The following is a 27,874-nucleotide window of genomic DNA, read 5'->3' on the forward strand; positions in this document are numbered from 1 at the left end:
TAAAGAGTATAAACCCAATGAAAAATGGATGGATGGACAATACAACACAAAATGTCAACTTTTGGTCATGGTATATTCTGTCTTGTGAGAAACCCTCGGAGCCATTTATTTGGAAATCATTCTCATTGGCCTCCCTAAACTCCAAACTTTCGATTTTAGCGATCTCACCAAGTCATACAAATAATTTCTTAACACAAGCAAAGAAGCAAAGGTGGAGAAAATAATAAATCCAAACAGTACATTATACTTCTAGATATACAGATGCATGCAGATTTTGTCCATGACTTCAGATGAACTATAACTGCTAAATATTGATATTAAAAAAATAAAAGGGACAGCCAAAATGCCATGTAAAGCACCCATACTCTGCCCCGTGCATGCTTTATGTGAGACACCAATAGTAAGTTATAATACTGTAGATTCAAGAATGCTTCCAGATTTCTGATGAAACAAAAATATGAGCACATAACCTCCATCTTTTATACACTGCAATGGCTCCCTTTCCTATTCTGGATCAATTACATAATTAAATGCTGCTCACCTACAAATGGACATGCACCTCCCTACAAGCACCCATTACAGTAATCCCTTGCTACGTCGCCTCGGTGCATCGCGGGTTTTTAACAAAACAAACATTGCGGGTATATTCGATGAATCGCGGCTTTTTGCGGCGTCACTTGAAGCGCGGGGCTTTGTCTGCCAATATGACTTTACAGCACACTATTGGTCGGTAGACGAGACGAGACCAATGACAACATGTTGATCTGTATTCTTGCCGCTGATTGGCTTAGAACTGTAAGAGGAGTTCTAACCTGCTTTATCTCAGCCTCCTGCAGTCGTGCTACATATCCACTCTTCCACTTTGTTCGCCTCAGTTCAATCGGCAGCATCTCTGCTTTGCACTTCCTTTTGTCACGAACGAGGCAGGACAACCAAATGCAACACAGTCTCACACAAAGTTTTAAAGGAGACAAGGAGGGCTGGAATTAATGACAGCAGAGCAGGACGACGAGGCAAGCTGACGAGCCGGTCAGTGAGGTCAAATCGTGCGTTATCGAAGCAGATGGGCATAGCAAGCTTTTTAAAGCTATTTAAAAAGTGTCTAAAGATACAATAAAGTGTTTAAAAGTACAACAAAGTGTTTAACAATAAAATTCTAAAAGTCTTGTGCGGATGCACTCGCGCTGGGCAGCGGGGGCACGTCAGCCGGCCGGCACGGCGACAGCAGAGCGGAGCCATGACACGTTTACATTTTAAAATGTTTAAAAAGTGTTTAAAAATACAATAAAGTGTTGAAAACTAAACTCATAAAATTCTTGTGCGGATGCCCTCACGCTGGTCCGCGGGGGTGCATCAACCCATCAGCACAGCGAGAGCAGAGCTGAGCCGTGACACGTTTACACTCTAAAATGTTTAAAAAGTGTTTAACAATACATTAAAGTGTTTAAAAATAAAATTATAAAAGTCTTGTGCGGATGCCTTCGCGCTGGGCCATGGGGGCGTGGCAGCCGGCCAGCGCAGCTTTAAAATGTTTGAAAAAGGTTTGTTCACACTATTGTTATTGCTGTCCTTTATTAGTGTGACGGTGAAGACCTTCATACTATTGTTATTGCTGTCCTTTATTATTAGTGTGAAGGTGAAGACCATTCTCTATTATTATTATTATTATTATTATTAGTGTGAAGGAGAAGACCTTCACACAATTGTTATTGCTGTCCTTTATTATTATTATTATTATTATTATTATTATTATTAGTGTGAAGGTGAAGACCTTCACACTATTGTTATTGCTGTCCTTTATTATTATTATTATTATTATTATTATTATTATTATTATTAGTGTGAAGGTGAAGACCTTCACACTATTGTTATTGCTGTCCTTTATTATTATTATTATTATTATTATTACTATTATTATTATTCTACTTATTCCGCTCACTTTTTGACTACTTCCACATACTTCAACCGATTCACTCCGTTCCACTTTTCACTGATTCCGAATATTCATGACACGGATGCTTACATTTTTTTCGTTCAAAAAATTATCCGTTTTCGCAAAATTTACAAAATTCCGGCAAATTCTTCCCCATTCATTCTTAATGGCAGATTCAACATTTCACATTTTTGTTGTTCCAGTTTGAAATTCACTTATTTCAACACATTCAAATCACATTGGGGACATTCCCAAACTTGCCAAATTCAAACATTTCCCGTCACTTTTAAATTTTGCACAAAATTAGACAAAATTTCACTAAATTTAGTTTTTCACTTCTAATTTCTACATTTTTCCACCGATTCAACTCGTTTCAACTTTCAACTGTTCATCTTTTGCCTACCTATTCCACACCTTCCCACCTACCAAAATTTCCAAATTTTCAATTTTGAAATTCACACCAAATTTTCCAAAAATTTAGTTTTTCCCTTCTAATTTCTACATTTTTCAACCGATTCAACCCATTCCAACTTTATTCACTTTGTTCACCTTATGCTTACCATATTCACCCCCTTCACCCTCACTTCTATTATGCTTTCACAATTCAACCCTTGACCCCCACTTCCAGAGTGGCAGCCATCTTGGATTGACCCTGAAGTGCCCCAATGAACCCAGAATGAACTGGAAGTGCCCTAAATCAAACCGGAATTGACCCCAAATGAACCAGAAGTGACCTCAGGTAAACCGGAAGTGACCCAAAATCAAACCGGAAGTGACCCCAAATCAAACCGGAAGTGACCTTTTAAAACCGGAAGTGACCTTACTAAACCGGAAGTGACCTCTGCTAAACCAGAAGTGACCTATATTAAACCGGAAGCGACCCAAATAAACCGGAAGTGACAAGAATCAAACCGGAAGTGACCTTAATTCAACACAAAGTACCCCAAATAGCTACATTTGCGCTACCTTTTATCATTTTTGTCCGATTAAACCCGTTTCAACATTTTAACCCCAAAAGTGAACCTTCTGAAGCCATATATTTCGTTTCGTTCCAAACTTAAAAAAATGTTGGTGCAATTGCTTTTTCTTTTAAATTCACACTCATTCTCTATGGGGATTTAACATTTGCTCTTACTTCTACATTTTTTAACTAATTCAAGCCGTTCCAACTTTCAATTGTTCATCTTTTGCCTACCTATTCCACAACTTCCCACTTAGCAAAAATTCCATATTTTCAAATTTGAAATTCAATCAAATTCTCCAAAATTTTGTATTTCTACTCTAATTTCTACATTTTTCAACCGATTCAACTCATTCCAACTTTTAACTGTTCATTTTTGCCTACCTATTCCACAACTTCCCACTTACCAAAAATTCCAAATTTGAAATTCAACCAAATTCTCCAAAATGTCGTTTTTCTACTCTAATTTCTACATTTTTCAACCGATTCAACCCATTCTAACTTTCAACTGTTCATCTTTTTTCTACATATTCCACAACTTCCCACTTACCAAAAATTCCAAACTTTCAAATTTGAAATTCAACCAAATTTTGCAAGATTCCGTTTTTCTACTCTAATGTCTACATTGTTCAACCGATTCAACCCATTCCAACTTTCAACTCTTCATCCTGTGCCTACCTATTCCACAACTTCCTACTTACCAAAAATTCCAAATTTGAAATTCAACCAAATTCTCCGAAATTTCATTTTCCTACTCTAATTTCTACATTTTTCAACCGATTCAACCCATTCCAACTTTTCCTACCTATTCCACAACTTCCCACTTACCAAATATTCCAAATCTGAAATTCAACCAAAATCTCCAAAATTTCGTTTTTCTACTCTTATTTCTACATTTGTCAACCGATTCAACCCATTCCAACTTTCAACTGTTCATCTTTTGCCTACCTATTCCACAACTTCCCACTTACCAAAAATTCCAAACTTTCAAATTTGAAATTCAACCAAATTCTCCAAAATTTCGCTTTCCTACTCTAATTTCTACATTGTTCAACCGATTCAACTCGTTTCAACATCATTCTGCAGCATTCCCCAATTATTTATTCAACTTCTTCACCTTCACACGCAATTTCTTCAGGAATTGCAAATTCTAGTGATTCTTCCTATTCTGCCCACTTTTTTGACGCTTAACTACTTCCACATACTTCAACCGATTCACTCCATTCCACTTTTCACTTATTCAAAATATTCATGACACCGTTGCTTACATTTTTGTCATTCCAAAAATTTTCCGTTTTCACAAAATTTACAAATTCCTGGCAAACTTTTCCATATTCATTCTTAATGGTAGATTCAACACTACACATTTACGTTGTTCCAGTTTGAAATTCACATAATTCAACACATTCAAATGACATTGGGGACATTCCCAAACTTGCCAAATTAAAAAAATTCACATTTTCACATTTAAAATGTTTTTTCACTTCTAATTTGTACATACTTCAACCGATTCAACTCATTCCAACTTTCAACAGTTCATCTTTTGCCTACCTATTCCACACCTTCCCACTTACCAAAAATTCCACATTTTCACATTTAACATTTCAAAAAATGTCCTTTTTCACTTATTATTTCTACATTTTTCAACCCATTTAACTCATTCCAAAGCATTTACATCCTTCCAGTTTGAAATTCACATCATTCAACTCATTCAAATCACATTGGGGACATTCCCAAAATATCCAAATTCATAAATTTCACGTTTTCACATTATAAATTTGCACAAAATTTTGCAAAATTTAAAAAAAATTCATTTTTCACTCCTAATTTCTACATTTTTCAACCGATTCAAATCGTTCCAACTTTCAACTGTTCATCTTTTGCCTACCTTTTCCACACTTTTTCACTTACCAAAAATTCAAAATTTTCAATTTTGAAATTCACACCAAATTTCCCCAAAATTTTGTTTTTCCCTACTAATTTCTACATTTTTCAACCGATTCAACCCATTCTAACTTTATTCACTTTTTTCACCTTATGTTTATCATATTCACCCCCTTCACCCCGACTTCCACGATGCTTACACGATTCAACCCTTGACCCCACTTCCATCTTGGATTGACCCTGAAGTGCCCCCAATGAACCCAGAATGAACCGGAAGTGACCCAAATGAACTGGAAGTGACCTTTTCAAACCGGAAGTGACCCAAAATAAACCGGAAGTGACCTAAATTAAACTGGATGTGCCCCAAATAAACTGGAAGTGACCTTATTTCAACAAAAGGTGCCCTAAATAGCTAAATTTGCTCTAACGTTTACAATTTTTGTACAACTCAACCTGTTTCAACATTTTAACCCCAAAAGTGAACCTCCTGAACACGTATATTTCATCTGAACCCATATACTTTGTTTTTTTCCAAATTTAAAAAAAATTGGCCACACCTTTTGTTTTTAAATTACCATTCATTCTCTTTAGGGATTGAACATTTGCTCTAACTTCTACATTTTTCAACTGATTCAACCCTTTCCAACTTTCAACTGTTCATCCTTTGCCTCAAATTCCACAAATTCACACTTACCAAAAATTCCACATTTTCAATTTTGAATATACCGTAATTGCCGGACTATAAACCGCACCGGATTATAAGCCGCACCAGCTAAAATTCAAGGATATTTCTTTTTTTTTCTTACATAAGCCGCACCGGACAATACGCCGCACGTGCACACAAGTTTTTTACAAAGAGAGACAGTACATAGAAAGCCTTTTTAACGTTTTAATAACATACTTGAACATGTCTTTCTAAACATTGCCTGTGACGCAGCAGTAGTACCGCAGCAACGCGGAAGTGTGCACGCGAGTTATTAGCAAAGAAAGACTGGACACAGAAAGTTTTTTTTAAAGCTTTAATAACATACCTTAACATTTCTTTCCAAACACTGCCTGTGACGCGGCAGTAATACCGCAGCGACACGGAAGTAACACAGCAGTCACTGAGACGCAGCGGTAACACAGCAGCAACACAGCAGCAACACGGTAGCACAGCACTAACAGGGCTGGTTAAAAAAACCATACCAGTAAAAGTAAAAAAAAAAAGAGCCGTCTTCATCTTCCTCCTGTGCACTGAAACCATCGAAGTCTTCCTCCTTAGTGTCCGATTGGAATAGCGTTAGATATCCTTCGCCTCACACTTTCTCAGTCTCTCTTTCGTCGTCGGTTTTATGCATTTCTTCGAGTGTGAAGAGGGTCTGTTCATGCTAATCTTATTCATACACGAAGCGCTAAATTAGATTAAACTAGCGAGCGACACGTATAGCTTAAAAGCGGCATCATATTCAAGATTCAAGAGTTTTTTATTCGCCATGTTTGAGCGTGCCAAACAAGGAATTTGACTTCGGTAAATCACAGCCTCTGTTCAACATTTAGGTGACTAACAACAACACTCAGGACATGTGAAGAACGAAAGATATTCTCAAACATCCCCTGATCTTAAACTCCCAAGAGGGCAAGGAAAAAACTCCAGCTAGGGGAAATGAGAAACCTTGAGAAAAGACCACAGATGGGAGGGTCCCTCTTCTAGGAGACCAGGCTGCAATGGATGCAGAGAGGACACATAGTACAAACAGTGTAGACAAAAAAGGTGTGGAAAGCAGGATGTTATTGCACAGTAATGACTCTGAGACTCTAAGAGTGGTGTGAGTTCATCAGAGCGACAGCCTGGGGGAAGAAGCTGTCTCTGTGTCTGCTGGTTTTAGTGTACAGAGCTCTATAACGGCGTCCGGAGGGGAGTAGTTCAAACAGGCTGCAACCTGGGTGCGAAGGGTCTGTTGAGATGTTACTTGCACGTTTCCTGATCCTGGACAGGTACAAGTCTTGGATAGATGGGAGGTTGATTCCAATTATCTTTTCTGCAGTCCTTATTGTCCGTTGCAGTCTGTGCTTGTCTTGTTTGGAGGCCGATCCAAACCAGAGAGTGATGGAGGTGCAGAGGACAGACTTGATGAGGGCAGTGTAGAAGGTCTTCAGCAGCTCCCGCGGCAGGGTGAACTTCTTGAGCTGTCTCAGGAAGTACAGCCTCTTCTGGGCCTTCTTCCGGACAGAGTCTATGTGGCCGGTCCATTTCAGGTCCCGAGAGATTGTGGTTCCCAGGAACTTGAAGGTGTCTGATGAGAGAATAGTATTACTGCGGATAGTGAGGGGTGAAAGTGGTGAAGGGCCTCGCCTGAAGTCCACTGTCATCTCCACGGTCTTGAGCGGGTTCAGGTCCAGGTGGTTTTGGTTGCACCAGTGGACCAGCCGCTCCACCTCCTGTCTGTACGCAGTCTCATCACTGTTCTGGATTAGTCCGATGAGAGTGGTGTCGTCTGCATACTTCAGGAGCTTCACAGAAGAGTCACTTGCGGAGAAATCGTTGGTGTAGAGGGAGAAGAGCAGTGGGGAGAGGTCGCACCCCTGAGGGGCTCCAGTGTTGGTGGTCAGCGTGTCTGATGTGATGCTCCCCAGCCTCACACGCTGTCTCCTGTTGGTCAGGAAGCTGGTGATCTACTGACAGGTGGAGGCAGGCACCGCGAGCTGGATGAGCTTCTGTTGGAGGATGTCAGGAGCGATGGTGTTGAACGCCGAGCTGAAGTCCACAAACAGGATCCTGGCGTATGTTCCTGGGGTGTCCAGGTGGTGCAGGATGTAGTGCAGTCCCATGTTGACCGCATCGTCCACCGACCTGTTTGCCTGGTAGGCAAACTGGAGGGGGTCAAGCAGGGGGCCCGTGACATCCTTCAGGTGGTTCAACACTAACCTCTCGAAAGATTTCATGACCACAGATGTCAGGGCGAACGGTCTGTAGTCATTCAAACCTGTGATGGCAGGCTTCTTAGCCACCGGTACGATGGTGGAGCTCTTGAAGCACGAGGGCACCTCATACAGCTCCAGGGAACGGTTGAAGATCTGTGCAAAGGTGGGTGCCAGCTGTTCAGTACAGACTTTCAAGCAGGAAGGTGACACGCCGTCTGGGCCCGGTGCCTTCCTGATCTTTTGTCTCCGGAACATCTGGCGCACTTCCTCCTCGCGAATCTGGAGTGCGGGCGCGGCCTCTGCAAGAGAGAGAGTCAGTGATCACAGTGATGGAGGTGTGGACAGAGCAGTTGTGGGGGGAGGTGAGTATGTGGATTGTGCTGCAGGAGGTCCCATTGTGTGGGAGGACCGATCAAACCTGCAGTAGAACCTGTTTACCTGGTTAGCGAGCCTTGGGCTCTCCACAGGACGGGGGGTTCGTTTCTTGAAGCCCGTGATGCTCTGCAGGCCTTTCCACACTGTTGAGGGATCAGGATTGGCAGAGCGGTGTCTCTCCAGGCTCTCCCCGTAACACCTCCTGGCTTTCCTGACCTCTCGGTTCAGTGTGTTTCTGGTCTGCTTGAACAGGTCCCGGTCGCCGCTCCTGTAGGCCTCCTCCTTGACTTTGCGCAGCCTCCTAAGGTTCGGTGTAAACCAAGGTTTGTCGTTGTTGTACGTGCAGAAGGTCTTAGTCTGCACACACAGATCCTCACAAAAACTGATGTATGATGTGACAGTGTCAGTGAGTTCATACAAGTCTGAATTTGCAGCTTCAAAAACTCTCCAATCGGTGCAGTCAAAGCAGGCTTGGAGGTTCTGCCTTGATTCCACTGTCCACTTCCTGACAGTCCTCACCACAGGGTTAGAAGTTTTTAGTTTCTGTCTATAGGCAGGGATCAGATGAACTAGACAGTGGTCCAAGAGTCCTAAAGCTGCACGAGCCACAGAGTGGTATGCATCCTTAATTACGGTGTAGCAGTGGTCCAGTGTCTGTGCCCCTCTGGTGGGACACGTTATGTGCTGTCTGTATCTGGGGAGTTCGTGTGCGAGGTTCGCCCTGTTAAGATCACCCAGAACAATGATTAGTGAATTTGGGAGAAGTTTCTCCATGTCTGTGCATTTCTTTTATCCCCCATAATGACGGTTTGTGTGTAAAAGCTTCGTGTCTTTGTGTGAATGCGGGTGTGTGCGTGATGCGCGAGACGATTGCGTCTTCTTCGGCGCATTATCTTTTCTTCGTCTGTCTCGCTCTTGCTTCTTGCTAGAGCGTCCCCTGGAGACCGGAGGCCGTAAAAATCTATAAGTACGCTCCAGAGTAAATATAAGATAATGTCATCAACATCGACTGCCTTTGGCTTAAAAGCGGTATCATATGCATTTCTTTTGTTCCCCATGATGACGGTCTGTGTATAAAGGCTTTCTTTCAGTAATGTCCGTCTTGATCGCGTTCTGCATGATGCGCGAAATGTAAACACAAACTAGCGCGTCTTCTTCGGCGCATTATCTCTTCTTCGCCTGTCTCGCTCTTGCTTCCTGCTAGAGCGCCCCCTGGAGGCCGGAGGTCGTAAAAATCCATAAGTACGCCGCGCCGCCATTTAAGGTTCAAAGTAACCTTCTGAATAAAATGCATTAAAAGTTCACATTCATTACAAATTGTTTTTGGTGAGCAAAATGTCAGCAGAATTGAATTTAAATGCTGATTGATTGGGTTTTAATACAATGCAGATGGTCAAACTGCATTGCTTTGTGTAATCTCTGAGTGATATGGCAGAGTAAGAGAAAGGGTTTAGAGCACAGGTGTTAAACTCAAGGCCCGGGGGCCAGATACGGCCCGCCACATCATTCTATGTGGCCCGCGAAGACAAATTGTGCATCAAATTCGTGTGTCATTACTAGAATTGCAAATTGTCTTCACTTTTAATATCTTTTTTTTTAAATATTTCACCAGTTTTTACTCATCTGATTTGAAAACGATTTATTTGTCAGTTTGTTTTGTTGCTTTTACTGTATATAATAGTGTTAAGAGTAAAAGTGATCAAGTCATCACAAAAATCACGAAAAAAAATCTTATATAAGCCGCACCTGACTATAAGCCGCAGGGTCCAAAATTTTGGGAAAAAGTCGCGGCTTATAGTCCGGAAATTACGGTACAAGCGGAGGGCCGGACTGATCGAATATTCATTGAAATTTCTTTAAATGACGCATATAGTCTAGTGAACCTAATTGAACCGACTGAAAACCAGATATATTCCAATATGATCAGATAAATAAAGCAATACTATTGCTCTGTCAGTAAGCTTTAATTTTCAACAGACACAAAAGACAAATTTCCTTTATATAAAAATCCCCATAACATGAACATTAAATGAAAGAAACCTGAATTGTTTAAGGCACCATCATTAACTTATATTTTCTATTTTAGCAAAAGTGGGCTAAATTTACTTTAAAGAAAAAAATAATAGCAATTTTCTATCATCCACTCAACTGAAATATTTTTAAAATATAATTGGACTGAAATACAATAAAATAAAGTGCAAAAATCTATTAATCAAAAACAACATTTTCCTCAAGGAGAAGTAACATGCAGTGAAAACAAATATTAAACTTTAACTTTTAAACTTCTATTTTAGCAAAAGTGGGCTAAATTTATTTCAAAGAAAAAAATAATAGCAATTTTCTATCATCCACCCAACTGAAATATTTTTAAAATATAATTGGATTGAAATACAATAAAATAAAGTGCAAAAATCTATTAATCAAAAACAACACTTTCCTCAAGGAGAAGTAACATGCAGTGAAAACAAATATTAAACTTTAACTTTTAAACTTGAACTGAGTAAAAACTCTAAATATGTGATTGCACAGAAATGTTCACTTGTTTGAGGTTGAGGGTGATACTTGGTGGTGTCCCATCTTTTCCACAAGTTCATCAATGTTCGGGGTAAGGCTCTGAGCTGAGGAAATCCTCAGAATTGAGTGAAGGTGTTCAGCAGTAAGTCGACCTCTGTGTCATGTTTTGTTCAGGTTCATCAAAGAAAACAGTTGTTCACACAGGTACGTGCTGCCAAACATAGACAACGTTTGAGCAGCCTGGATGCGCAGCTGGGGCATTGTGTCGGGGAAGAAACGGGCAAACTCCGCAGCACCCACTGCCGCATATTTTGCCCTCAGTGCATCATTGCATTGGAGGTCAATCAACTCCATTTGGAGGTTTGGTGGTGAGCTTTCCACATCAGCAGCAAATGGATTACCGAGCAGTTCAAACCTGTTTTTTTTGTGCTTCAAAGTCAGCAAATCGGCGTCGAAAGTCAGCGGCAAGCATACCTATTTTATCAGCAAACTGCGCTCGGGAACACACTGGTAGAGAGCTTCTCTTTCATGGTCTGGCAGCTGGGAAAGTGGCTCAAATGTTCTTTCCGCATCTGCGTCTCCCACAGAGTCAGTTTGGTTTTAAATGCCTTCACTGTACTGTACATATCAGAGATGACACGATCCCGACCCTGCAGCTGCAAGTTCATTGCATTCAGATGACTCGTAATGTCACAAAGAAAATCCATTTCACACAGAAACATCTCGTCTCTGAGTTGTGTTGTGTCTTTCCCTTTGCTGTCCAAGGACAGACAAATCTCCTCACAAAGCTCGAAACATCTTTGGAGCACCTTTCCATGGTTTAGCCATCGCACCTCTGTGTGATAACGCAAATCACCATGCTCCGTTTCTAACTCCGTTAGAAATTCCTTGAACTGGTGGTGATTTAAACCTTTGGCTCTGATAAAGTTAACTGTGTGCGTGATGATGCTCACTACATGTTCCATTTTCAAGGCTTTACCGCACAATGCTTCCTGGTGTATGATACAATGATAAGCTGCCAGCTCACCTGTCGCGTTTTCCTCTTGCATCATTTCCCGTATCTTCGCCACCAATCCGCTCCCGTGTCCACACATCGCAGGTGCTCCGTCAGTTGTCAAACCCACGAGTTTTTCCCAAGGCAGCTCCATCTCATTTACACATCTTGACACCTCTTTATACAAATCACGCCCCGTAGTTGTGCCATGCATCGGACGTAAGGCCAAAAACTCCTCTGTCACGCTTAGGCTGGAGTCCACTCCGCGGATGAAAATTGACAACTGGGCAATGTCAGAAATGTCGGTGCTCTCATCCACAGCCAAGGAATATGCGATGAAATCTTTTCCCTTTTTCACAAGCTGCTCTTTTAGATTGGTGGACAACTGGTATACTCGCTCGGCAATGGTGTTTCTGCTCAGACTCACATTTAAAAAGAGTTGCCTTTTTTCTGGGCAAACTTCGTCACAAACTTTAATCATACAGTTTTTGATGAAATCCCCCTCCGTAAATGGCCGGGCTGATTTAGCGATCTCTTCTGCCAAAATAAAACTGGCCTTGACAGCAGCCTGGCCTTGTGATTTAGCCTTTTTGAACAGAGCCTGTCGAGATTTGAGGCCTCATTTTAATTCCTCGGCCTTCTGTAGCCTTTTTTCCATGTCCATATTCTTGTTCTTGTCCGCGTGTTTCGTTTCATAATGTCGTCTCAGATTATACTCTTTCAATACTGCCACACTTTCTCCACATAGAAGACACACAGGTTTTCCAGCTACCTCCGTGAACATCTGCCCTCCACTCGGCCCTCACCCACCTGGAGAGAAAGGACTCATATGTGAGGTTGCTGTTTGTGGACTTCAGCTCTGCCTTCAACACCATTGTGCCGCAGCGACTCATCTCCAAACTCGACGAGCTGGGCCTCAGTACCTCCCTCTGCAACTGGATACTGGACTTCCTCTGTCAGAGGCCTCAGGTGGTGCGTGTTGGCGACAAACTCTCCGCCAGCATCACGCTGAGCACGGGGGCCCCCCAGGGCTGCGTGCTCAGTCCATTGCTCTTCACCCTGCTGACGCATGACTGCACTGCGACCTACAGCGACAACCGCATAGTGAAGTTTGCTGACGACACGACTCTGGTGGGTCTCATCACGAAGGGCGACGAGACTCGGTACAGGTCGGAAGTTGACCTTCTGACCACGTGGTGCAGGGACAACAACCTCCTGCTGAACGTCGGTAAGACCAAGGAAATCATTGTTGACTTCCGGAAGGGTCACAAAACACACCTGCCGCTGATCATCGACGGTGCTGTGGTGGAGAGGGTAGCTGCACCAAGTTCCTGGGGGTGCACATCAGTGAGGACCTCTCCTGGTCCGCGAACACCTCGTCACTGGCAAAGAAAGCTCAGCGCCGCCTGTACTTCCTGCGGAAGCTCAGGCGTGCATGTGCTCCTCAGGCAGTCCTGTCTACATTCTACCGTGGCACCATTGAGAGCGTCCTCACCAGTTGCATCGCTGTCTGGGGTGGTAACTGCACTGAACAGAACTTGAAGGCCCTGCAGCGCATAGTGAATACGGCTGGTAAGATTATTGGTGCTTCGCTTCCCTCCCTGAAGGACATTTACACCTCCCATCTCACCCGCAAGGCAACCTCGATTGCCAGAGATGTGAGTCACCCGGCTCACTCTTTGTTTGACCTTCTGCCCTCTGGGAAGAGGTACAGGAGCCTGCGCTCCCGCACCACCAGACTCGCCGACAGCTTCTTTCCCCAGGCTGTTAGGGCCCTGAACTCGCTACCCCCTTCTGCGTAGCGTGCGGCACTGTTGCGCTATTTTCGGGAATATCTGCTGTACGCGCACTTGCTCTTTTATGTTTTTTTCTTTTTGTGCTCCTCTCAATTATTTATTTATTTATTTATTGTTGTGTTATTTATTCATTATTTATTCAGCACGCTTTTGTTATACTTGTTTACTGTTTGTCTGTTGTGAGCCATGTCTTGTCACCGTGGGATAGGGGGGAACGAAATTTCGGTTTCTTTGTGTGTCTTTGGCACGTGGAGAAATTGACAATAAAGCTGACTTTGACTTTGACTTGATATACTCCGACTCCCACTTTGTTTGAAACCCCGGTTCTTAGTGTCCACCTTCCTTTTTGCCATTTTTGATGGGTATCTGAAAGTTAATTTTACAGTTATACTGACGACTGCTGTGCTAATAATAAACACTGAAATGAAGCAGCGTACTGCTCGGTGCGTCACCGTTGCATTGTGGGAAATGTAGTATTGGTGCGTGTAAAAGATCTGCGGGCTGCCAGCTTGCTGCAGTCTGCGGGCCGGTTCTAATGATAAATCAAGATCGTCCCAGGCGCCGTAAAAAACCTTCTCGCGGGCCGGATGTGGCCATTTTAACACAATAAAATGAAAACCCCGGATTCCACCTCGGAAGTTTTAACACAATAAAAAGAAAGAAAACCCCGGATTCCACCTCGGAAGTTTTAACACAATAAAAAAGAAAAACCCAGATTCCACCTCGGAAGTTTTAACACAATAAAAAAGAAAAAACTGGATTCCACCTCAGAAGTTTTAACACAATAGAAAAGAAAACCATAAAGAAACAACCACCTCCACATAAATCATTAAAGTGTCAAATTTGGGATCGGGAAAGACAATTCTTCTTCGGTGCGAAGGCCACAGTTTATGAAGGAAAAAGCCTTCTCACCTTTTAAAGGTGGGGCCCCAGGCCTCCAGACCGCAGAGGAAGCTCTCCCCCTCGGAAGTCTTAAAACCGCTCAACTGGACATCACGTCGGGGTCACCAATGGGTGCGTTTTGTTCAAGATGTCCGTCGTTGAGCAAGGAAAAAAAAGATGTGGAGTAATAGTTGGTTCTTTATTTGCAAGATCTTGGGTTATTTTACGGGAGTCAGTATGTGCATTTCATGCTCTTCAGCAGATGAAACAACAAGGTCAAACTCCAGATCAGAAGGTTTTACACCGTCCACAAGCAGGAATACAGAAGGGAAAAAAGGGAGGGGAAAAGAAGGAAAAACATATCCTCATAAGAATGTCTCATTATCTACTGAATGTTTTGTATCAATGTGTCATGACGTTAATGAGCTCTGCCTTATGTGTAATGGAAAAGTTACCAAGCTGTGTGTGATGTGTCAGTGTTCTGATTGAATAACTATGTTTTCTTAAGTTATTAAGAGTATCTACACATTGATTGACATGATAACATATATAAATTAATAGGAATATGTACACATTAATTGACATAAGTAAAACAGTATAAGAGTATAAAAAGTATATAAGTTTGTATAAACTGACAAAAATATGCTGTTGCTCTCTCTTCAGTATGCAAAGGGCTGTAATAATGAACACAATGTGCTGATCCAAAGAGGCAAGATGTCATCGCTCCATAAGTGTCTGAGCACTGTTTTAGCTTCTGAATGAAATATACAGCAGGTCTTTTAGATTTTTGTGAAAGCTGAAAATGAAGAGGATTTAAAGTAAAGAAAAAAGTAAATTACTTGTGTTACGTTGGTTCCTTTTAAGACAAGAACAGCAAAGCAAGAAGCCCAAAATAGAAAGTTAACAGCTCATGCCCCTTAGATATCGGCAAGCATGAGGATAAGAGACCTTGCTACTATCTGTGCGTGTCCTATCAGGATTCCGAAACAGGCTCCTGAAAGTGCAAAACAACAACTACACAGAGGTCCTTAGAGGCTATGAGGAGAAGCTTAGAGGTTAATATCAGGAGAAGCTTAGAGGATAATATCTGCATTGGAGAGAGAGTTCTCAGTTTACTATGACACTGTATGCAAACACTGACCATATTGTTGCACACTATGCTAGTAAAGACACTTCTTAATAACTAATATGTTCAGCACGTCAGGATAATGTATTGTAACGTAATGTAAATGTATTTGTAATTTAAGTTGAATGTGCTAAAAAATTAAGCAAAACACAAACTTTGTATTTATTATGTTCATGATGGGAGGAATGGACAATGGTTCTTTGTAAGTATTAGCTCCTTGTACTTGCAAAATATATCTCCAACAAAACCTGATGTTACACATTCCACAAATGTATATTTCCCCATATATTCATGGTGGCTAACACCCCCAATTATCTTTAAAGTTTAAAATTATTGAATAAGTAGGGATGAATGGCAAATAAGTCATTTCTGCCATAAATATGTGGTTGCAACACCCCCAGTAATATTTATTTAAAAAAAAGAACAATTGAAAAGAATAATCTGTGAATAAGCACAAGCAGATGAACCGCAACTATGTGGGGGTCCATTGTTCAAAAAGGGCATAATTTTTTTATATTTAAATATTTTTGGTCATTCAAAACTATTTGTCAAGGGTAACATTTGCCAAAATTTTAGCTGTTGAAACAGATAAGTCAATGTGGATTTTTATTTTCAAACAATTTACCACAAATAGGACAAATCGGCCCCTCCGTGAGTCGTCACCTTACCGTGGTGGAAGGGTTTGCGTGTCCCAATGATCCTAGGAGCCATGTTGTCTGGGGCTTCATGCCCCTGGTACGGTCACCCAAAAGGGTCCTAAGTGAGGGGCCAGACAAAGCACGGCACAAAAAGCCGCTTATGACGAAAAAGACATATGGATTCAGATTTCCCTCGCCCGGACGTGGGTCACCGGGGCCCCCCTCTGGAGAGGCCTGGAGGTGGAAACGTGGGTCCCCCTTTCCATGGGCTCACCACCTGTGGGAGGGGCCAAAGAGGTCGGGTGCATTGTGAGCTGGGCGGGGCCAAAGGCAGGGACCTTGGCGGTCCGATCCCCAGCTGGAGAAGCTGGCTCTTGGGACATGGAATGTCACCTCTCTGGCTGGAAAGGGGCCCGAGCTGGTGTGCGAGGCAGAAAAGTTCCGACTAGACGTAGTCGGACTTGCCTCCACACACAGTTTGGGTACTGGTACAAGCCCTCTCGAGAGGGGCTGGACTCTCTTCCACTCTGGAGTTGCCCATGGTGAGAGGCGTCGAGCAGGTGTGGGTATACTTGTTGCCTCCCAGCTGGGCGCCTGAACATTGGGGTTCACCCCGGTGAACGAGAGGGTAGCCTCCTTCCACCTTCGGGTGGGGGGGACGGGTCGTGACTGTTGTTTGTGTCTAAGCACCAAACCCTTCTTGGAGTCCCTGGAGGAAGTGCTGGAGAGCGCTCCTTCTGGGGATTCTATCGTTCTACTGGGTGACTTCAATGTTCGCGTGGGCAATAACAGTGAGACCTGGAAAGGCGTGATTGGGAGGAACGGTCCCCCCGATCTGAACCCGAGCAGTGTTCTATTATTGGAATTATGTGCTCGACATGGATTGTCAATAATGAACACCATGTTCAAGCATAAGGGTGTCCATGTGTGCACTTGGCACCAGGACACCCTAGGCCTAGACCGACTTTGTCGTCGTGTCATCGGATTTGCGACTGCATGTTTTGGACACTTGGCTGAAGAGAGGGGCGGAGCTGTCAGCTGATCACCACCAGGTGATGGGTTGGCTCCAATGGTGGGGGAAGATGCCTGTCCGACCTGGCAGGCCCAAACGCTCTGTGAGGGTCTGCTGGGAACGTCTGGCAGAATCCCCTGTCAGGAAGAGCTTCATCTCCCACCTCCGGCAGAGCTTTTCCCACGTCCTGGGGGAGGCAGGGGACATTGAGTCAGAGTGGACCATGTTCCGCGGCTCCATTGTTGAGGCAGCCGACCAGAGCTGTGGCCGTAAGGCCTTGGTGCCTCTCGTGGCGGCAATCTCCGAACCCGCTGGTGGACACCGGTGGTAAGGGATGCCGTCAAGCTGAAGAAGGAGTCCTATAGGGCCGTTTTGGCCTGCGGGACTCTGGAGGCAGCTGACAGGAACCGGATGGCCAAGCGGAAGGCGGCTTCGGCGGCTGCTGAGGCAAAAACCCAGGCATGGGAGAAGTTTGGCGAGGCCATGGAGAATGACTTTCAGACGGCTTCGAGGAAATTCTGGTCCACCATCCGGCATCTCAGGAGGGGGAAACAGTACACCGTCAACACTGTTTACAGTGGAGATGGCGTGCTGCTGACCTCAACTCGGGACGTCGTGAGTTGGTGGGTCCGTCGTGGTAAAGAGATAGTTGAGCCAAAAGGCTAAGCTCTCAATTTACCGGTTGATTTACACTCCTACCCTCACCTATGGTCACGAGCTATGGGTCGTGACCGAAAGAACGAGATCCCAAATACAAGCGGCCGGAATGAGTTTCCTCCGCAGGATGTCCGGGCTCTCCCTTAGAGATAAGGTGTGTAGCTCCGTCATCTGGGAGAGGTGTTTCAGGCATGTCCCACCGGTAGGAGACCCCATGGACAACCCAGGACGCGCTGGAGAGACTATGTCTCTCAGCTGGCCAGGGAACGTCTTGGGAACCCCCGGGATGAGCTGGATGAAGTGGCTGGAGAGAGGGAAGTCTGGGAGTCCCTCCTAAAGACCCGACCCGACTCCAGTTAAGCAGAAGAAGATGGATGGATGGATGGATGGATGGATGGATGGATGGATGGATGGATGGATGGATGGATGGATGGATGGATGGATGGATGGATGAGGACAAATCAGACAGCCAATGTGGCCAGTGACTATAGTCACCAGCCAATCAGAATTTCCAATAGCTATTTTCTTTATATTTTAGCTCTGCTGTTTTTATCTACCTACCGCACACTATACCTCCCAGTTCAGATTAGCAAGAGGTGCAGTGTGTGTTTACAGTATGCCCCTTGTGGAAACACACACTAGCTCTGTACGGAAAATACTTTAAGTACATATGCTAATGTTTGATGGTTATTTTCATTTGAGTTTACCCAACATTTAGTTGTTAGCAGAGGTGGACATTCCGTCCCAGGGTTCATCTGACGCAGGACGATTTTGTAGACAATGGATGAGAAAATTAAAAAAGAAACAAAAAACAAGGACAGACAGAAGTGATTTTTCATCTGTCCGTGTCGATGGACCATTTCGGAAGTCTGCCAAACATAGTTTACGAAACAAGCTCCTTTGTCTCACATATACAGGACGGTCTCAGAAAATTAGAATATTGTGATTAAGTTCTTTATTTTCTGTAATGCAATGAAAAAAACAAAAACATCATACATTCTGGATTCATTACAAGTCAACTGAAATATTGCAAGCCTTTTATTATTTTAATATAGCTGATAATGGCTTACAGCTTAAGAAAACTCAAGAATCATATCTCAAAATATTAGAATGTATCCTCAGACCAAGTAAAAAAAAAGATTTATAACAGTAAAACAAAATCAAACATTTGAAAATGTCCATTAATGCACTCAGTACTTGGTTGGGAATCCTTTTGTACGGATTACTGCATCATTGCAGCGTGGCATGGAGGCAATCAGCCTGTGGCATTTCTGAGGTGTTATGGATGCCCAGGATGCTTCAATAGCGGCCTTTAGCTCATTTGCATTGTTGGGTCTGGTGTCTTTCAGCTTCTTCTTCACAATACCCCACAAATTTTCTATGGGGTTCAGGTCAGGAGAATTGGTAGGCCAACCATTTACACGGGTGGTTTTGGCACTGTGGGCAGGTGCCAGATCATGCTGGAAAATGAAAATCATCATCTCCATAGAGCTCTTCAGCAGACGGAAGCATGTAGTGCTCTAAAATCTGCATTTATTTTTGACTTGATGAAACACAGTGGACCAACACGAGCAGCTGACATGGCTACCCAAACCATCGCTGACTGTGGGAACTTCACACTTGATTTCAAGCAACTTGGATTTTGCTCCTGTCCAGCCTTTCTCCAGACTCTGGCGCCTTGGCTTCCAAATGAAATACAAAAGTTGCTTTTGTCTGGAAAAGAGGACTTTGGACATCTCTGCAACTGTCCAGTGCTTCTTTTCCATAGCCCAAGTCAGACGCTTCTTCCGTTGTCTTGAGTTCAGAAGTGACTTGACCATGGGAATACGGCTATTGTAGCCCATTTCCCAGACACGTCTGTGAACAGCGGCTTTTGATACCTGGACTCCAGCTTCAGTCCACTGTCTTTGAAGCTCCCCCAAATTCTAGAAGCGACTCTTCTTCACAATGCTGTTAAGGGTGTGGTCATATCTCCTGGTTGTGCAGCATTTCCTGCCACATTTCCCCCTTCCATCAGACCTTTTGTGGCTGTGCTTTGAAACTGCACTCTGCGAACAGCTTGCTCTTTGAGAAATTTCTTTTTGTGTCTTACCCTTCTGATGGAGGGTGTCAATGATGGTCCTCTGGACAGCAGTCAGATCATCAGTCTTCCCCATGCTTGTGATTTAGTTTACTGAACCAAGCTGAGTGTTTTTCAAGGCTCAGGAAACCCTTGCAGGTGTTTCGAGTTAAATAGACGATTCAAGTGATTAGTTGCATACCCTACTTGTATACTTTTTCATGATATTCTAAAATTTTGAGATAGGATATTTGAGTTTCCTTAAGCTCTATGCCATAATCACCAATATTAAAATAATAAAAGGCTTGCAATATTTCAGTTGATTTGTAATGAATCCAGAATGTATGACATTTTTGTTTTTTTAATTGCATTACAGAAAATAAAGAACTTTATCACAATATTCTAATTTTGTGAGACATTCCTGTAAATAAAGTAGAAGGGAAAAAAAGCTATGTTCTGATCGTATATAAATGTTATCCCGGAAGAAGTAAATTGAGTGGATGTGAATAGTGAATTGGCCAGCTAATGATCTTTAAATGTTTATTAATATGAATTACAAAACCTCTGCCGTAAGCCTCTCTCTCTCTCATACCATAATGGATAGCAAAAACTTAAAGCCGTTTTTTCCAGAGAGAATGTCTTCTTATCTTTGGGATGCCGCTGATGACCACAATATTTTATGGCCAATATATTTTGTATGACACCAAAATAACAGACTTGGATTTGATTCCATCCTTGGCTGAAATGAAGAGTGGGATATTGATCAAAGTAAGTAATTTTAAACTTAAAACATTTTGATGTTATTGCAGCTATTATGATTGCCTTTGTGTGACTGATGAGTGTGTGTGTGTGTGTGTGTGTGTGTGTGTGTGTGTGTGTGTGTGTGTGTGTGTGTGTGTGTGTGCGTGTGCGTGTGCGTGTGTGTGTGTGTGTGTGTGTGTGTGTGTGCGCGCGTGTGTTTGTTGGTGTGTGTGCATGTGTGTGTGACCGGTGTATGCAGAGAGGTGGTCTGAACGAGGAAGGTCCGAGCGACAGTGTTTGTGGTTGTCTACTAGGAGTGGATAAGAAAGAACAAGAGAATATTAAGTCAGGTGTAAGACGCAAAAGAGTGCCACATAAACTAGGACTGCAGTGTAACCCCTGTCTTCTTGTGGTGTGTGTGATGTTGGGCCACTGGACTAAACCTAAAATGACAAGGACTGAAGGGTGAAGGTACAATTACTAGGACTGGGAGGGAAGGGTGCCCTGGTCGTCAGAGGGACAGAGGACGGACAGACACAATTTGTTAAAGTGTCCACCTCTGGTTGTTAGATATGTCAGAGTTGGCAAAAAATGTATTATTTTATTTACCTCATCAGATAATGACACAAGATGGGCCCATCTTGTGATGCCTCTGAGGAAGGCTACAGGGAGTAGCAGAAACATGTAAAGTAGGCATAGACTTTCCTTGTCTGACTAAAAGAATCTAAAATAATAACAGGTCATTGTAGTCTATGGATAGACACTTTTATTCTGTGCAGCAGAAAAATGGCTCTAAGCAGATTTATAGCTGAAGCTACAAATGTGTTTCTATTCCACAAATATGTATTGTGCCGTGCATACTTGTTTTTCTTCTATTTGCATAATGGTGTGTGTAAAATCCAATACTAAAATAAATGCCTTGCTTGTTAGCATAAGAAGGCCAAGTCCCATGAGTATTCTCTTCACATAGTTATTATATTTACTCCAGACCAGTCATGCCTAAGTGCTGTACAGAAGCATATGTCCAGACCAGTGTGAGCCCAATTACAGGCATTATCTCATTCACTATTGTAAGGGTCTGTTGTGCCATGTTCCATTTATTTAATTAGGCTTTTCACTTATTACAAAAACCCCATATATGTGTTGGTAGAACTCAGACTCAGGTGTTTTGCTGTATTCAAATTCTGTATGTAATGGGTGTTTCTGATCTATAGCAATCTGTCAGCAATTAGACCTGAAGATTACATTTTTGGAGCACTAATCAAACCAGTATGCTAAAACATTCCTTACATTGCTAAGCCTCTATCTGTTCCAATTTAACTTGATGGATCAAATCAGCCTTCTGTTCCTGGCTTCCACTTCACCTAATTTGCATTTTATATTGTTAAATCAAATTAAGCACCAATAGCTTTTAACATGATTGACCGTGGTCAGAGCAATTCAGGTATTTTTTTTTTCCCTCACAGCAGAAAATAAAACCAATTTTAATTGGCAGAATAGTGAGGCTGGCTCCAGTTCCATTCAGCTTTTCACATTCACTCAGCTAATTGAAAAGGCTTTCCCTATTTTTCCTTGTTTGCAAGGGGAATTAAAAATACAAGCTTACAAATAAATGAATGAATAAATAAATAAATAAACGGTAGAAGAGGGATTAAATAAATGAATGAATAAATAAATAAATAAATAAATAAATAAATAAATAATCCACGTCTAAATCTGTAATGATAAGTAGTTCGGAAGAAGACAAATAAATAACATTTCCTATCCTACCTACTCCCGCTTTTTAAACCATGCTTCCCTGTTATGCAGACCATCCTGTATTTTTAATTTACCTTTAGTTAACAGTCTTCGATAGGAAATTAATCAATAGGTCAGGATATTTGTTGACCTCAAATACCGTATTTTCCGGATTATAAGTCGCTCCAGAGTACAAGTTGCATCAGCCATGAATTGCATAATAAAGAAGAAAAAAACACATGCATAAGTCACATCAGAGTACAAGACTGTCACGACTCGTCCCCGGTCATTCCATTGTGTGTACATTTTGTCATAGTTTCTGTTCGCGTGTCTGTTTGCTCACCCCTCCCCTCCTGTGTGCCCATGATCAGTCACCTCACATGCCTTTCGTTGCATGTCTTGTATTTAAGTCCTGTCTGTCTGTCACTCCCTGTCGGATTGTTCTTGTTTCCCATTGTTTTGTCTCGTCTTTCTGTTCGGTTAGTTTTTCTGCAAGTTGGTCTGTCCATCTGTTGGTTACCCCTGTCACTCTGCCTCCGTTAAGTTATGTTGGTTTGTTCCCCTCATCCTCCCTTCCAACTCCCTTTTCCCTCAATAAACCCCGGTCCAAGCTGCATTTTGTCGCTCTGCTCCATTCCCTCCGTGACAAAGTCGCATTTTTGGGAGAATTTAATTTGACAAAATCCAACACCAAGGACAGACATGAACAGGCAACAACAGACTAAACAATACAGTATGCTAACGTTACATAAACTCAAACGAGGAGCTGAGAACGTGCCTGACGAAACATTAACAGTCATTCAAATAACTATAACATAAATAACACGTTTATCGAACCATCCGTGTCACTCCAAATCATTAAATCCATCGAAATCTTCATCCTTTGTGTAAAAAAAACGCCGCTTCTGCATGCGCCGCTGACATCGGACTATTTGTGAGTTGCAGTTCAAATTATTCCACAAACCTATAGAACCATATATAATCTATATATCAAATAACTATAACATAAATAAAAACAATTTTATCGAACCCTCCGTTTCACTCCGAATCATCAAATCCATCGAAATCTTCGTTCTCTGTGTCACTTAAAAAGAAAAAAAACACAAAAAAAAAACGAACCATCCGTGTAATTCCAAATCATTAAATCCAACGAAATCTTCGTCCTCTGTGTCAATCTTTGTCCTCTGTGTTATGAACAACTCCTGGATTCAGACTCATTGTCAGTTGCGGTTCCAATTATTCCACAGGCCTAGTGCGTCCTCATGCGGTTTAAAGTGGAAATAACATGCGATGTGATCAACTGTACTAGTAAGTAATGTTAGTAAGTAATTAACAATGTGTTAATGATCAAGTAATAATGTATTAATAATTTCACATATAAGTTGCTCCTGATTATAAGTCGCACCACCAGCCAAACTATGAAATAAACTGCAACTTATAGTCTGGAAAATACGGTAATCATATTGAATAAACAACTAGGCAGGCTGTCCAAAGACAGGAGTCAGGAGTCAAGCATTTTACTCCAGTTTGCAAATCTGACATACCATATTTTCGGCACCATACCACACACTTCAAAGCTATCAATTTTCTCAAAAATCAAAGGTGCAACATTTATGTGGACTGACTTCTGTTAGGGTTTTCCAGGTTATCTTTATCATAGGATTATGTTGGAATGCAACAGGTAATAAATACCTTACCTTGTCCTCCTTATCACAAGGTCGTAAAACATCCCCTGACATGTTTAGACTAGAGGACAAGGGCTTTAGCCAGTTTACCCAAACCTCCACTCTGTTTCTCTTAATAAATATCCCCTCGCAGGAACGAGGGTTCAGACTTCATTCCTTGAACGAGTGAACTCTCCACCTGCAGGTGTCTAAAAGGACTTGCTTGTCTCCCGTGTGGTTCTTGCAAAATATTGTTTGAGTGAGCAAATCTCTAACAACTTCCAAAATCTGTAAATGTTGTGTGGCTACCGTACAGGGACATAATATGTAGATGTAATATATAAACCCGATGAAGCAATCAGAGGACATTAAGTTGTACGTAATATATACATAGACCAGGGCAGTAAACCAATCAGAGAACTGTATGTCAGGGGTGTCCAAACATTTTGCAAAGCGGGCCAGATTTGGTTAGATCAAATTGTACATTCACACCGACATTCCTCGAACCATTACCATTGTAAATGAACTTGTAAATATGTAACTATATCCTTTGCTGTCTGCAGATAGGTTGATATTGCAAATGACAATCTATTGTCAATTGCACTACCAGAAACATTAAAGATTATAATAATAATACATTAAATGCAAATGAAAAATTTTATGAAAGTTGAATGATTTTTTATTAGATGTATTAAGTTGTTTTATTATTATTATTATTATTGTATTAATGAGAAGAATGATATTGGTGTTTCGACTGCAGTAGACAGGCCAGGTTGCATCATGTCAGATTTTTAATCCAAATTAAATCATTCTCCATTTTATCTTTTTTATTTCAACTTCATGCGCAACAAATTACTTCATAATCGCAAAATAATAATCCATAGTCTTTTTGTTGTTTGCGATCATTGTGAGTGGACGGCGCGGACGCGTAGTAGTGTGTGGAGCAGTGGTTCTTAACCTGGGTTCGATCAAACCCGAGGGGTTCGGTGAGTCGGTCTCAGGGGTTCGACAGAGCGGAGGTCCGAACAAACCTGTTTTATCGTGTAGCTTCTGATTTGCCAGTATGTAATTTGTTGCGAGTTCATGCATTGTGTTGGTTTTGTTCTTTGAACCAGGTGATGTTTATGCACAGCTCATTTTGTGCATTAGTAAAAAACATCTCTGTCTTGAATTTAAAAAAAAAATTTTTTCACTAACGAGGGGTTCGGTGAAGGCGCATATGAAACTCGTGGGGTTTGGTACCTCCAACAAGGTTAAGAACCACCGGTGTAGAGTTTGTATGACGTTGACAGCTCTCACGAGTAGTCCGTGTTTTTTTTTTTAACCCTTTCCCTGTGCAGTGTCACTTGCAGCGTCTCTGATTTTAGCGTCGCCTTAGTCCTTGGTGTGCGGACATTTGAATGGGGAAGTGTCTGTGTCACTGATTATCTTGAAAACGAACATTTGTGTGTGCGTGAACTGGGAAGGGACGGCGGAGACACCCTCGCAACCGATCATGAGCGCTGGCTTATGTGCGCGCTCCCCTTCAGACAAGTTTCATTTTTGTGGCTCGCTCTGTGGCGCGCAGGTCCCCGCAACAGTGCCAGTGGGCCACTTATTATTGATTTTATGACTCAATGCTTCGGGCCGTTCTAAATCAGGCCCGCCCCTGTAGGTAATACATAAAATATGTACCTTTGCTGCGATTGATAAATAAATACTTTGTGCAAAGCAAACAGCATTACGACCCTCTAAAATGGCATCGACCAAGAGAGATGTTAATGAGGCACAATTCAAACTGTCTGGAAAGCCGAGATTATTCCCAAAGAGCAACGTGACAATGACAAGACAATGACGAGAGGTAATTTGAGTTGAGATAAGAACTTTGATGGATTTGCGTATGAATATCCATCCATCCATCCATCCATCCATCCATCATCTGCACCGCTTGTCCCCACGGGGGTCGTGTGTGTGTTGGAGCCTATCCCAGTCATCAAAGTCTGCTTTATTGTCAATTTCTTCACATACCAAGACACACAAAGAGATCGAGATTACGTTCCCACTATCCCACGGTGACAAGACATAGTACACAATATACATACAAGTAAACAACACAAAAAAAATAAAAACAAGAAGGCACAAACAATGAATAAATAAGAGTGATGAATAAATAATAAATAAACAAATAACATAATAAATAAGAGGAGCAAAAATTGAGCAAGTGTGCATACAGCAGACAGTCAGAATATAGTGGAAAAGTACAGGACGCTACGCAGAAGGGGGGAGAGTTCAGGATCCTAACAGCCTGGAGTATGAAGCTGTTGATGAGTCTGGTGGTGCGTGAGTGCAGGCTCCTGTACCTCTTCCCAGAGGGCAGAAGATCAAACAAAGAGTGAGCGGGGTGACTCACATCACTCACAATCGTGGTCGCCTTGCGGGTGAGATGGGAGGTGTAAATGTCCTTCAGGGAGGGGAGGGATGCACCAATAATCTTACCAGCGGTGTTCACTATGTGCTGCAGGGCCTTCATGTTGCATTCAGGTAGTAGGCGGGGAAAACCCTTATCTGGGGTAGGATCGCGGGGGCAGCAGCTTTAGGAGGGAAGCCCAGACTTCCCTCTCCCCAGCCACTTCATCCGGCTTATCCCGGGGGATCCCAAGGCGTTCCCAGGCCAGCTGATACACATGGTCTCTCCAGCGCCTCCTGGGTCGTCCCCGAGGTCTCCTTCCGGTGGGAGGGGTCCAGAAGGCATCCTGATGAGATGCCCAAGCCACCTCATCTGGCTCCTCTCAACGTGGAGGAGCAGCAGCTTGATTCCGACTCCCTCCGGGGCTTCCCGGGCTTCTTACCGTATCTCTAAAGGAGAAATTCTGTTCATAAAAGTTACGAACAAAGGGCTGCTTTGGCGGAGTCCAACCCTCACTTGAAACGAATCTGATTTACTGCCGTTCTCTGACCTGTCTCATCTTACCTGCCGCCTCGTCCTGACCATCTGCCGGTTATTGACCACATTCTGCTCGCCGCCCGTCCTGAGTCTTCCTTTGCCTGTCCCGACTCTTCCTTCGCCTGTCCCTTAACATGATTACTGCAAGCGCCCCATTCTGCTACGCGCTTGTTCTGGTGCTCTCTCCACCAGGTCAGCTCCTGCCCACTGGCTTTCCAGCGTGTCGTGGAGAGCGTTCCTCCACGAAGCGGTTGGTTCCAGCCAACTTCCATGCCGCGAGCCAATCACTGCTCGCTTCCAGCCTGAGCTCCAGCACTCCAAATCCCCTTCCCTCATCCTCATTCCTCAATAAAGCCAATGGCTGTACTGTCTGATTTGTCACATTTTGTATACATCACACATACATCTCTATTGAAAGGTGGTATATAATTGTAAATTCTTAGATTTTTAAAAATTCTCAATAATACATGATTTGTCATCAGTCGGTGAATGAGAAACCAATGTGAAATGCTTTGAGTACCACTCCTTTTCAGATGTGTAAACTTGCACCTCTCCTCCTCTTGTGCTGTATATTGTTTGTACCAAGTCTCATGCAAAGTCATACTGACTTTCACTTTGATTTTCTGTTTACATGTTTGAAACAAATAAATTCATTCATTCATTTAAATGAAAATTTAGTAAATTGCAATACAAGTACAGACCATTTACCATAATGAATAATGAAAATAATGCAATGCATGAGTTCAAATACATTAGTACACTAGTGATAATGTGATGTATTGATAAATTATATAGCTGACGAGAAGGTTTAACAATATTTTTATGTGGATAAAAGATATGTGCAAGATGCCACAAATGAGAATAGATATACATGCAACCTTTAATATAGTGTTGATAATATAGACCGTATTTTTCGGACTATAAGTCGCGGGTTTTTTCATAGTTTGGGTGGTGGGGGGCGACTTATAATGAGGAGCGACTTATATGTGATTTCTTTCATAAATTTAAAAAAAAAAAAGTGAAACCGCGATAAACGTACCGCGATGTAACAAGGGATTACTGTAATTTGAATTT

The 27,874-nt window shown here is 42.4% G+C and overlaps 1 protein-coding gene and 2 long non-coding RNA genes across 4 annotated transcripts in view; 2 read left to right on the forward strand and 1 right to left on the reverse strand.

Moving 5' to 3' along the window:
* LOC148398508 (G2/M phase-specific E3 ubiquitin-protein ligase-like) overlaps positions 1-27,874 on the forward strand; it is a 97,583-nt gene that overhangs the window by 42,683 nt on the left and 27,026 nt on the right. The gene's annotated exons all lie outside the window — the stretch shown is intronic.
* On the forward strand, positions 8,715-13,330 carry LOC148398509 (uncharacterized). Of its 2 annotated transcripts, XR_015858756.1 has the most exons (4): positions 8,715-9,299; positions 10,587-10,662; positions 10,746-11,081; positions 11,159-13,330. It is a non-coding gene; the product is annotated as an uncharacterized LOC148398509 (long non-coding RNA). The 2 variants fall into 2 exon arrangements; XR_015858755.1 differs by having other exon boundaries at positions 10,746-13,330.
* On the reverse strand, positions 25,841-27,488 carry LOC148398510 (uncharacterized). The gene is made up of 2 exons (XR_015858639.1): positions 26,353-27,488; positions 25,841-26,287 (listed from the first exon to the last, which is right to left on the reverse strand). It is a non-coding gene; the product is annotated as an uncharacterized LOC148398510 (long non-coding RNA).

This window comes from Syngnathus floridae, chromosome 5 (genome assembly GCF_059516105.1).
Source record: "Syngnathus floridae isolate MCC-2025c chromosome 5, RoL_Sflo_1.0, whole genome shotgun sequence".
In the NCBI taxonomy this organism is placed as follows: Eukaryota; Metazoa; Chordata; class Actinopteri; order Syngnathiformes; family Syngnathidae; genus Syngnathus; species Syngnathus floridae.